This window comes from Neoarius graeffei, chromosome 22, assembly GCF_027579695.1.
Source record: "Neoarius graeffei isolate fNeoGra1 chromosome 22, fNeoGra1.pri, whole genome shotgun sequence".
NCBI classification, from domain to species: Eukaryota; Metazoa; Chordata; class Actinopteri; order Siluriformes; family Ariidae; genus Neoarius; species Neoarius graeffei.
Window position 1 is genome coordinate 2,005,771 of NC_083590.1, and position 6,197 is coordinate 2,011,967.

Here is a 6,197-nt window from a genome sequence, read left to right on the forward strand (position 1 = left end):
GCCAGTCCCGAACCCAGATAGCTTGGGTAGGGTTGGGTCAGGACAAGCATCTGGTGTAAAAACCTACACCAAATCAAATACGTGGATTATAAAATGGATGGCCGGAAGAGACTGATGAGCTTCACTGCAGAATTTACTGTCATATACCAACTTATTCAAATTTTTCTGGACTCGTGCACAAATAAAACTGTTAAGCATTTCTCTTAAGCATGTCTGAAACATTGAGAGATTTAATATGAAAAAGCTAGTTTTTAAGTAGTGCTAGCTACTTAGCCATATAGCAGTGTTGATGGCAATATTATTTCAGCATGAACAACATCCAGCCAGCCAGCGATTGAAATTTGTGCAAAAGTCACTGGTTCGTCTGTGAACACTACCAGTAATATGGGTGGATTTTATACGTAGGCTAGTTAGTTCACAGTGCACTCGGAATAGCAGCCATGTGCCCTAATTGATGAGTTATTAAAGGGGAACTGAAATCATTTTTTGTCGGAAGACTCCGTGGTGGGTGGAGCACAGAAGCACGGCAGGCCAGAACTGAGTTCTCTTAAACTCTTTTATTTTAGCTTTTCAGCTTTAAACATCCAGGACACTCTCCCAGTCACGCACACTCGCACGCGTGCACACACACACACACACACACACACACACACACACACACACAAGTGTTCTGGTTGGGGAGAGAGCTCCCTTCCTCTGCTCTCCCTCTCCTCTTATAGGGCGTGGTCACTGGGGAAGACACACAAACACAGGTTAATTCCCATCAGGTGCAGTGATTCTGCCACTTACCTTCCCTGACTCCGCCCTCCATTCACAGACCGACGCTCGACCACGCCCCCGCTGCCACATACCCCCACTGCCTGACTCAGGCCAGGGAGCCGTCCGGCCTGCAGCCGACCCCCCCCCCCCCCGGCGGTAGAGGAAGTCCGCCACGACCATCTGCGCCCCCGGCCTGTGGACCACCTCGAATTTAAACGGCTGGAGTGCCAGATACCAACGGGTGATCCATGCGTTGGCATCCTTCATGCGGTGGAGCCACTGCAGGGGCATGTTGTCCGAACAGAGGGTGAAAGGGCGCCCCAGCAGGTAGTAGCAGAGGGCGAGGACCGCCCACTTGATGGCGAGGCATTCCTTTTTGATGGTGCTGTACCTGCCCTCACGCACCGATAGTTTCTGGCTGATGTACAGCACTGAGCAGTCCTCCACCTCCTGGGACAGAACCACCCCCAGTCCCCTGTCCGACGCATCCGTCTGCAAAACAAAGGGGAGGGAAAAGTCAGGGGAGTGTAACAGTGGCCCCCCACACAGTGCAGCCTTTACCTCTAAGAAAGCCTGCTGGCATTGCTCCATCCACTGGACCGGGTCTGGTGCCCCCTTTTTAGTGAGACCAGTCAGCGGGCTGGTGATGTCCGAATAATTAGGTATAAACCTACGATAGTAGCCAGCCAGCCCCAGGAACTGTCTCACCCCCTTTTTGGTCTTGGGCCTCGGGCAGGCTGCAATCGCTGCTGTCTTATTGATTTGGGGACGCACCTGCCCATTGCCCAAGTGGAAGCCCAGATACCGTACTTCCACCCGCCCAATCGCACACTTCTTCGGGTTGGCTGTGAGACCCGCTCACCTCAGCAACCTAAGGACGGCCCTTAGGTGTTCTAGGTGCCACGGCCAGTCATTACTATAGATGATTATGTCGTCTAAGTATGCAGCCGCGTAGGTGGCATGGGAGCGGAGGACCCTATCCATAAGCTGCTGGAACATAGCGGGTGCCCCAAACAGCCCAAAAGGAAGTGTGACGAACTGGTGTAAGCCAAATGGTGTGGAAAAGGCCATTTTTTCTCTGGATGGCAGAGTCAAGGGGATCTGCCAATATCCCTTTGTCAAATCCAGTGTCGAATAAAAACGAGCTGTGCCTAGTTGATCGAGCAACTCGTCAATACGAGGCATTGGGTACACATCGAATTTAGACCCTGCATTGACTTTTCTATAGTCCACACAGAACCAGACCGACACGTCGGTCTTGGGAACCAAGACCACCGGGCTGCTCCAGTCACTATGGGACTCCTCGATGATGCCCATTTCGAGCATGGCCTCGAGTTCTTCCCGAACCACCTTTTTCTTGTGTTCGGGCAGCCTGTAAGGGTGGCTGTGCACTACCACCCCCGGGGGCGTCTCAGTGTGGTGTTCTATGAGGCGGGTGTGGCCGGGCAGGGGCAAGAACACGTCAGAAAATTCTGTCTGCAACTGGGCAACCTCTGTGAGTTGGGTCGGGGAGAGGTGGTCTCCACAGGGGACCGGAATGGTGGGCAATGTCAATGTACCCTTTTGAACCTCCGGCCCCAGCTCCACCTTCTCTAGAACCAACGACACCAATGCCATGGGGACCTCCTTGTTCCAAAGTTTTAGCAGATTGAGGTGGTAAATCTGTAACGCCCCATCCCTGTCTGTTCACCTCACCTCATAGTCAACGTCCCCAACTCGCCGTGTGACCTCAAAGGGTCCTTGCCACTTGACGATCAATTTGGAGCTCGACGTGGGCAACAACACGAGTACTTTATCTCCCAGCGCGAACTCCCAAAGGCGCGTGCCCCTGTCGTACAGGCAGATTTGCCGTTCTTGGGCCTGCTGCAAATTCTCCTGGGTTAGGTGTGTGGGTGTGTGGAGTTTTGCGCGCAGGTTGATAATGTATTGAATTTCATTTTTGCTTGTTGAAGGTCCCTCCTCCCAGTTTTCCCGCAGTACATCTAGAATGCCACGTGGCTTACGCCCATATAATAATTTGAATGGGGAGAACCCCGTGGAGGCTTGTGGGACCTCTCGCACTGCGAATAACAGGGGCTCCAGCCATTTGTCTCAGTTGCGTGCGTCCTCGCTTACAAATATCTTAAGTTTTTGAGGGTGCGATTAAACCGTTCGACTAAGCTGTCTGTTTGTGGGTGATAAACGCTGGTGCGGATCGGCTTAATTCCCAGTAACCCATACAGTTCGCGCAGTGTGCATGACAAACGTAGTGCCTTGATCAGTTGGAATCTCTTTGGGGATTCCAACTCGGGAGATGACGTGGAAGAGCGCTTCCTCAATACTACGTGCTGAGATATTGCGAAGAGGCACTGCTTCTGGATATCGCGTTGCATAGTCCACCAGAACTAAAATAAAGTGATACCCTCGTGTTGTCCGATCTAATGGCCCAACGAGATCCATCCCAATTCTTTTGAACAGAGTCTTGATTAATGGCAGAGGGCGCAAAGGTGCTTTTGGAATGGCCGCTGGATTTACTAACTGGCATTCGCGGCACGCCATACACCACCTATGGACATCACCGTGAATCCCTGGCCAATAGAACCGGGCCATTATTCGGGCTAGTGTCTTATCCTGCCCCAAGTGTCCAGCCATGGGATTAAAGTGAGCCGCCGGGAATATAAATTCCCGGCGGCTCTTTGGCATCAAAAGCTGTGTGATTGGCTCCTTAGTCTGAGTGTCCTGCGTCACTCGGTATAATCTATCCTTCATAATGGAAAAATAGGGGAAGGATGGGGTGGCGTTTGGCTGGAGCGTTTGACCATCGATTACTCTCACTTGGTCAAACGCATGCCGCAGAGTCTCGTCTCACGACTGCTTTAACGGGAAATCCGTGAGGGATTCCCTGAGAGAGGGAGGAGGAGCCTGCTGCTTCTCACTCTGACGCGGTGATGACGTAGACGGCTCTGTGACAGCTACTCCCACCAATGCCACACCGGGACCTCCCCCCGCTGAACTATGGCAGGCCCCACTCTTCACTAAATGTGCCATTAATTCCCGAAATCCCGGCCAATCAGTCCCCAAAATTATCGAGTGGGTAAGGCGAGGATTAACCGCCGCCTTTACTCTAAATTTCTCCCCTCAAAATAGAATGTGGACTGACACTAAAGGGTAGTTGTGAACATCCCCGTGCACACACAACACCTTCACCAATTGTGCTGTACCCAATGCCTCATCTTGCACCAAGCTTTGGTGGATTGAGGTCTGATTACAGCCGGAGTCCACCAAAGCCTGATACGTATCCCCTTGGATACTCACCGGTATGCGATACACTCCGGCTCGATCGAGGGCGGTCTCTGGCGCATTGGGGATCCGGACCACCGTGCCCACCTCCATCGCCGAGCACTGATGCTGGTGGTGCCCCGGCTCCCTGCAGCGCCAGCAAACCGGCCCAGGCTCTCTCTCTGCACCGGTGTTCCGGAGCTCACTCACCTGAGGGGGGGGGGAGAGACAGACACAGAAGTGGGAAATGGCAGGCCGGCTGGGGTGGAGCCGGCCCTCGCCTCCATGGGGGGGAATGGGGCGAGGATGAGGAAGAGAATGGGAGGGGGAGAGAGGGGAGAAGAGGAGACATGCTGTCCTGCTGTCGGAACAGATGCCAAATGGTCCTCCGCCAGCTCGATGGCCTGATCCAGCAACGCCGGGCGATGGCACTGGACCCACTCCGCTGTTCCTTCGGGAAGTCGGGCGATGAATTGTTCCAGTGCCACCAGATCGACGATTCCCTCGGTGTCGCGGTTGTCGGCCCTCAGCCACCGCCGGCAGGCGTCCTGGGGTTGCTGGCCAAACACGAACGGCCAGCCGACCTCCTCCAGGTGCAGAGCGCGGAAGCGCTGCCATTGTTGCTCCGGGGTGCACCCCACACGCTGGAGGACGGCCCTGCGGAGGTCGGCGTAGACCAGCCGGCTGTCGGCGGGGAGCTGTAGCGCGGCCAGCTGCGCCTCGCCCATTAGCAGGGGGAGGAGGCGCGCTGCATGCTGTTCCACCGGCCAGCCCCGTGCCTCTGCTGCCTGCTCAAAGAGCTCGAGGAAGGCCTCGGGGTTATTGTGCGGGCCCATTTTCGTTAGGGTGAGGTGGAGAGGGTCCGCGGCGGTGGAGGTGGTGGACCCCGCCGACGCGAATAGGTGCCGGAACGCCTGGTGATTTTCCTGCTGTGCCAGCACCAGGGCCTCGAACTTTTGCTCCTGCTCCTTCCGGAGGGTGACCAGCACCTGGTGCTGGCCCTGTTGGGCTGTGGCGAGGGCATGGATCAGGTCCTTGAAAGGGGAGGACTCAATGGGGCTGTTCTCCTCTGCGCTCCATCCCGGGTTTCGGCACCACTGTATGAAGACTCTGTGGTGGGTGGAGCACAGAAGCACGGCAGGCCAGAACTGAGTTCTCTTAAACTCTTTCATTTTAGCTTTTCAGCTTTAAACATCCAGGACACTCTCCCAGTCACACACGCTCACATGCGCGTGCACGCACACACACGCACACAGACACACACAAGTGTTCTGGTTGGGGAGAGAGCTCCCTTCCTCTGCACTCCCTCTCCTCTTATAGGGCGCGGTCACTGGGGAAGACACACAAACACAGGTTAATTCCCGTCAGGTGCAGTGATTCTGCCACTTCCCTGACTCCGCCCTCCATTCACAGACCGACGCTCGACCACGCCCCCGCTGCCACATTTTTAAACTTGCTTTATTTCTTAATTAATGTGTTATTCAATTACGTTTTCAGTTTTAGTAACTTTATATTATACTTGATACTTTAATCATGGCGCCCCCCCGTGGCGAACGTGTTCGCGATGCACTCCCGACACCGATTGTATTTATTGTTTATTTTAGTAATTTTGATTGTGACAAATGCTCAGTGCCTGTACACTAGGATCACCTACAGCAAAGACACACTTCTGGACATTGGTAAAATTCACCACGGGCCCAGTCCAGTCCTTCTGGACTGTAGCTTTCTTCTCATCACTGACAACGACCAAAGCTACACCAACACTATCTGGCAGGCCGCATCATCACCAGACTCGAGTAGGCGAAACGGCCGACGATCCACGCACCCAAAACGGAGGCGCGGTAAGAGAGGCGGGCTACATGCTAGGCTAAAGGCTAGAGCTACAAGACCACCGCTACCTAGCCTTCTGCTAGCTAACGTTCGCTCGCTCGAGAATAAGATGGATGAGCTGAGAACCAGGATAACATCTCAACGTGAGATCAGAGAGTGTTGTGCCCTGATTTTTACAGAAACCTGGACTACTGCAAGCCTGCCAGACCCGGCCATTGAACTACAGACCCACTCCATGCACCACAGAGACCGCACATCTGCTTCCGGTAAAAACAAAGGTGGCGGTGTGTGTATTAACAACAGATGGTGTACAGATGTACAGGTGGTTGAAAAACACTGTTGTGCAGACA